This window comes from Rhinopithecus bieti, unplaced genomic scaffold (genome assembly GCF_001698545.2).
Source record: "Rhinopithecus bieti isolate Rb0 unplaced genomic scaffold, ASM169854v2 scaffold_39125, whole genome shotgun sequence".
Taxonomy (NCBI): Eukaryota; Metazoa; Chordata; class Mammalia; order Primates; family Cercopithecidae; genus Rhinopithecus; species Rhinopithecus bieti.
In genome coordinates this window covers 1,440,931-1,448,030 of record NW_016816262.1, presented here as the reverse complement: position 1 = coordinate 1,448,030, position 7,100 = coordinate 1,440,931, and positions in this window count along the sequence as shown.

Here is a 7,100-nt window from a genome sequence, read left to right as displayed (position 1 = left end):
ATACACATATATTATATATAATACATATATAATAGATAATACATATATAATATATAATACATATATATAATAGATAATACATATATTATATATATAATGCACACACACATACACACAGATTATTTAAGTAGTTGGCTCACTGAATTTTGGAGACTGATAAATTCAAAATCTGCAGGCCAGGCCAGCAGGCTGGATGCCTGCGCAAGGAAGAGTAGATGTTCTGTTGGAGTCCTGAGGTCCTCTTCCTAGAGGAGGTCTGTACTTTCTTAAGCCTTCAGCTCATGGCATGAATCTCACCCACGTTATGGAGGGTACTATACTTTGCTCATATTCTACCTACGTGTTAATTGCATCTAAAATACCTGCGCAGCAACATGTAGACCTGTTTCACCAAATATCTGTGTACCGTGGGCTAAACAAGTTTACACATAAATTAACAATCCTGTATAATATGGTTTGGCTGTGGGTCTCCACCTAAATCTAACCTTGAATTGTAATAATTTCCATGTGTCATGGGAGGGACCCAGTGGGAGGTAACTGAATCATGGGGGCGGGTCTTTCCCGTGTTGTTCTCTGTTAGTGAATAAAAGCTGTCTCTTGCCTGCCACCATGCAAGATGTGACTTCGCTCCTCCTTTGCCTTCTACCATGATTGTCAGGCTTCCCCAGCCATGTGGAACTGTGAGTCTATTAAATCTCTTTCCTTTATAAAGAAAGAGCGATTTAAAGCAATGGCTTTAAATGTCATGTCATGTTCATGCTGATGATTGCCAAGTACATCTCATCAGCCCACCACTCTCTCGAACGTCTGAAAAGGTTATCTGTACACCTGACGTTCCTAACTTCATTCTCATAGATAGACATTTCATTCTTTACCTCTCCAGAATTGAGTTTCTGGTCTTTCCTCATAAATCTGCTTCACCGGCCTTTATAAATTGAATTACCCAGTCTCAGGTATGTCTTTATTAGCAGTGTGAGAACAGACTAATACACAGTATATGGTTATATATAGTTTTATATGGATACAGTTGTATAACTGTTTAACCTTATAATTACATACAGCTGTATAATTGTATTTCACACACACCTATCTGTAAAACTATATACATTTTTTAAAACAAGATTTTTATTTTGCTTTACCATCTTCATTAGTTCTAATAACCTATCGGTCAACTTGTTTTTTATATGAACAACCATGTTATCTATAAGTTTGATTTATTACTTTTTAATCTTTTCATTACACAGATACAGTTGACTTATTCCTGACCTCTAACAAATAAGATTTCAATTTGACCACTAATTTATGACCTTTGTGATAGATTTTTTGTGATAACCTATTTTAGTTTAAGGGATTTTTCTTCTATAGTTTATATGTTATTTTAAATAATTTATTCCAAGTTATATTAAATGCTTTTCAGCACCTACTGATGTAATCTCTATTATAACTTGAATTAGTGAATTCGTTCTAATAATATACAATCTTGCATTCTTAATAGGCAACTAATTAGTTTTAATATATTACCAATTTATCATACATTGCTGGATTCATCTTACTAACTTAGGTTTCAGATATTTACATTTATATTCATGAGTAGATGGAGCCTACGTTTGAAATCTCATACTGTTTTTTAAGTTTTTCCATTAAGCATTTAAGTAAAACAAAAATTATTGAGAAGCATTTTCTCTTTTTCTATTCTCTTGAAGTATATGGATTTGGAAGCACAATTAACCCTTAAACAATGTGAAGTTTAGGGGAGCTCTGACCTCTTCTACAGTTGAAAATCCTTGTGTAGGCTCTGAATCCCTAAACACTTAATGACTAATAGCCAACTGTTGACTGGAAGCCTTACCAATAACATAAACAGTTAACACGTATGTTGTATGTTATGTGTATTATATACTGTATTCTGTCAATAAAGTAAGCTAGAGAAAAGAAAATGTCATTAAGAAAACATAAGCGAAATAAAATATATATGTTTCCTTTTTATTAAGTAGAAGTGGATTATTTTGAAGGTCTTCATCCTCATTGTCCTCATGTTGAGTAGACTGAGAAAGAGGAAGAGGAAGGATTGGTCTTTCTGTCTCAGGGGTGCCAAAGGCAGAAGAAAATCTGCGCATAAGTGGATTTACACAGTTCAGACCTGTGTTGTTCAAGGGTCAAATGTATTTGCTTACAGAAAATCTGGAAGAATTTGCCTGTACACCTGCTGCATGTTGTTTTGCATGTGTGAGGTTGGAGAAGTAGAATAAATTTAATTTGTGGCTGTAGCAGTATTCAGGCGTCTCACTTCTGTTTTCCCCTAACTTCTTATATTGAACAATTTAGAACTTAAGTGTGAGTTGTATAAGCAGTAAAATGTATAATTGCCTTCACCTCAATTCTTCAATAGTAGGCATTTAAAAATATATTTCCATTGTGTATGTGCTTTCTGAACCATTTGAAAATAAATTGTAGACCTTGTGACATTACGTTCCTAAAACTTCAGCAAGTATCCACTAAAAATGCCATTTTCCTATATAACCACAATAACATTATCAACACTAAATGTTTAACCTTGATTTAGCAATACACAGCTCATATTTTTTCAAAATTGAAAATATCTTCAAAAGTTATATTTTTCAATCATGGATCACACATGACAGTTTGTTATCAAGTTTCTTCAATTTTTGTCCTGGAACACAAACCTACATTTTTAAAAATGTTTCATGACATTGATATTTTTGAGGTGCCTAGACTAGTATAGACTGCTGCACAATTTGGATCTTTTATAACTGTTTTCTCATGAAAAAAATGTTAAAGATATTATTTTTGTGAAAATATTCTTCATATGTAGTATTGAGAGCCTCTCCATTCATAGCATCTGGAGGGTGTTAATGTCACTTTGTCCCAGTAAAATGATGTTATGTTGATCACTGTGCTGATGTGTTGTCCATCAGACATTTACATTGCAAAGTTCCTTTGTAATTATCAGGCTGGTACTTTGTAATTATAAGATGATACTTTGAGATCCTGTTCCTTCAACTGATGGTTTTAACACTTATTAACAATCCCTTTCTTTATCAATTACTCCATTAACAGTTGTAAAAGGGTTGGTACAATACTCCTATTCTGTTTTTTTCTTTTTTACATGGAGTTAGTTGAAATTTTTCTATGTAACACATTCTTTCCTACCTCTTCCCCTCTCTCGACTTTTTATGAGTCAGTGTGAACTCAGGCATTTAGAAAGAAATAAACCATTGTTATCAATATTCTTTCTGATATTCCAATATACTCAAATTTGGCCACTGTGAGACTCTCCAACCTAGTTCCTGTTTTCTTTTGAAACTACACCATCTGTATATTTGTACTTTAATTCTTTCTGCCAAAACAAGATGTTGAGACTCACAAACTTTCACTGCCCCCTATGTAGATGCAGACATTTTAACAAGAAGCCATGTGTCCTTTTAGTGAGGAATGGTATTTAAAAAATCAAGATCTGGACACTATCTGGGATCTTTGAGTCCAGATTTTTCAGTGCACCAAGATTAGAAACATGTTTTATTTTAAGCTACTATAAGTTCATATTGATATCTCAAATTCAAACCTAATGCCACAGTGCTCTCTTTTCTTTTAAAATTTCATATTGACATCTTTCTACTCCCATAGTTACAACCTTAATTCCCATCAACATCAACGTATTTTCTCATTTACTCTGTCCTACATTAGTTTCAGAGATTCAAAAAATAATTGTGGAATTTCCACAAAATACTTTAAAAAAAAAACTCATTAGATGAAGTTAAATACTCCTTGCAGTCCTTTATATCTTATAATACATCATGAAAATATGTATTCCAAATTTATTTGACTTTGTTAATTTTTTAGTGAAAGTAAATTATCAATTTTTTATGTCTACTGATCTACTTTTATTCAATTTTAGATTTTCTTTAAAATATTTTGTTCTTTCTTTATTGATTATATAAAGCATTCATACAATCCAGGATCAACTATACATACACATAGTTTGGCATATTTATATAATAGATTATATATTATATTTATGTGCTAAGATAATGAATCAGTCTAAATGTCCATCAGTGTATGAATGAATAAAGAAAAAGTGGTATATATATAGAATGGAATACTATTTAGCCTTAGAGAAGAAGGAAAACATTTCTTTTGCAACAATATGGATGAACCTGTAAGACATGATAGTAAGAGAAATAATCCAGGCACAGAGAAACAAATACCCCATGATTTCACTTCTGTGTGGAATCTTAAAAAGTTGAACTCATAGAGTAGAAAGTAGAGTGGTGGTTACTAAGAGCTGAGAGATGGAGAGAGGAGTGGGGAGATACTGGTCAAAGGATACACAATTTCAATTACACAGGAGGAGTAAGTTCAAGAGATATAGTGTATAATATACCATGGCCACTATAGTTAATAACAATGTATTGTATTCTTGAAATTTGCTTTAAAAAGTAGATAGTATAATCAGTATTATGGCCACAATTTTTTATAAATATGTGAGGTAATGCAGTTGTTAATTAATTCAATTTAACCATTTCATAATGTGTATATATTTCAAAGCATCATATTGTACAGGCTATATGTAGTTGATATTTGTCAACTCAAATAGAATAATTAATCCATGCACATTAATTTAAAAAGAAAAATACACTGTAAACATAAATCACTTGATCAATCCTGAAGAGCATTGTTGAGTTCATCATAGTCTATTCATAACGTATAATGTGCCACAGGTCCATTAAAGTCACCCCTTGTATTCTGTTTTATTTTATTCAGTATATTTTCCTTTTTGTCTCTTTATTCTCTGAATTCCACTAGCATTCTATTTCTCCATAAATACCCACACCCACGTATTTATCACATATACTTGTATATAAATGTATTCTATAACATATGTAGCGTTAAGTTGAAGAAGAAATATGGTTTTACATTTACATAAATGTTAATGTTTTACAGGAAAACCTTGTTTTTTATTTTAATTTATGGAAGTGTAACTTAAGGATAAATTTCAAGGAATGAAACTGATATTCATTCCATTTCTTTATATGATCTCAATTAATTTTATCATTTTCTTACTTTTTACTAATTTTAACTATATTTTTTATTCTTTAAGTTTTATATGTGGTGTTCCATTTCTTTAAAATCTATTAAGTTTCTTTACTATAACCTGTGTTACTTTAAAAAGTGTTTGTTATTATTCATTTTATTACGAATTATTTTAGTTCTTTATGTTCTGTGTTTGCAGCTCATGTTTTTTTTCTCAAAGTAGTTGACTTGTGGCATTTCACATTTTTTATCACTGATCTTAAAACTCATTTATTTCATCAACTCTTTGCGTTTTTCTTTGTATATGAGCTTTTATTTTCAATTACTGAATTTAGTTTTAATAAATAGATACTGAATTTAGTTTCAATAAATTCAGTATTTTTATTTAACTAATTTTATACTTCATATCATTCTTTATTTTGTCATCACTTTTTTATTTAGTTGGTTTTCATGCCTTAAGTTTTGAATTATCTTACATTTATTGTTTTCTTTTAGTTCACTTCTTTTCATAATACCAGAAAGAAGGGATTTTCTGCAGAATGAACAAAGAAAGATATAGACATTTATCTTCTGGCCGAACATTTTCTCTTATTTTTTCACCAACGGATTACTGAAACTACATAGGAGTGAATTTTTCAGAATTTTGCCTCAGAGGGCTTTCTGATTCAAGGGTTAATTCTTCCCATAGCAATTAGCAAGAATTATCTTTGATGTTAGAAGAGTGTTACTTATTGAGGATGATTTAAGTGTTTCAAAATGTCTGTCAGTTGTTTATTGGGAAATAAATATGAACGATATTTCATGGTACTGAGGAAGATGGCACAGAGGGACCCACCTAGGGAATGCTCCTGACATAAAGCTTGTTGGAATCAACCAACATTAACCTCTTAATACAAACTCAGGAGGAGTGGCATGGATTAATTTTTCAAAGCAGATTTCTGGCTCTTTTATTAATCAGTTAACCATCCCTCTTCCTGTAGTGACTCTGTAGAAGTAACATCTTAGGATTCTTTTTTCTGACCTTAACTTCTTTATTATTGTTATTATTATTATTATTATTATTATTATACTTTAAGTTCTAGGGTACATGTGCACAACATGCAGGTTTGTTGCATATGTATACATGTGCCACGTTGGTGTGCTGCACTCATTAACTCGTCATTTACATTAGGTATATCTCCTAATGCTATCCCTCCCCCCTACCTTCTCCCCAAAATAGGACCCAGTGTGTGATGTTCCCCTTCCTGTGTCCAAGTGATCTCATTGTTCAGTTCCCACCTATGAGTGAGAACATGCGGTATTTGGTTTTCTGTTCTTGCTATAGTTTGCTGAGAATGATGGTTTCCAGCTGCATCCATGTCCCTACAAAGGACACAAACTCATCCTTTTTTATGGCTGCATAGTATTCCATGATGTATATGTGCCACATTTTCTTAATCCAGTCTGTCACTGATGGACATTTGGGTTGATTCCAAGTCTTTGCTATTGTGAATAGTGCTGCAATGAACATGTGTGTGTATGTGTCTTTATAGCAGCATAATTTATAGTCCTTTGGGTATATCCCCAGTAATGGGATGGCTGGGTCAAATGGTATTTCTAGTTCTAGATCCTTGAGGAATTGCCACACTGTTTTGCACAATGGTTGAACTAGTTTACATTCCCACCAACAGTGTAAAAGTGCTCCTATTTCTCCATATCCTCTCCAGCACCTGTTGTTTCCTGATTTTTTAATGATTGCCATTCTAAATGGTGTGAGATGGTGTGAGATGTGGTTTTGATTTGCATTTCTCTGATGGCAAGTGATGATGAGCATTTTTTCCTGTCTGTTGGTTGTATGAATGTCTTCTTTTGAGAATTGTCTGTTCATATCCTTTACCCACTTTTTGATGGGGTTGTTTGTTTTTTTCTTGTAAATTTGATTGAGTTCTTTATAGGTTCTGGATATTAGCCGTTTGTCAGAGGAGTAGATTCCGAAAATTGTCTCCCATTCTGTAGGTTGCCTGTTCACTCTGATGGTAGTTTCTTTTGCTGTGCAGAAGCTCTTTAGT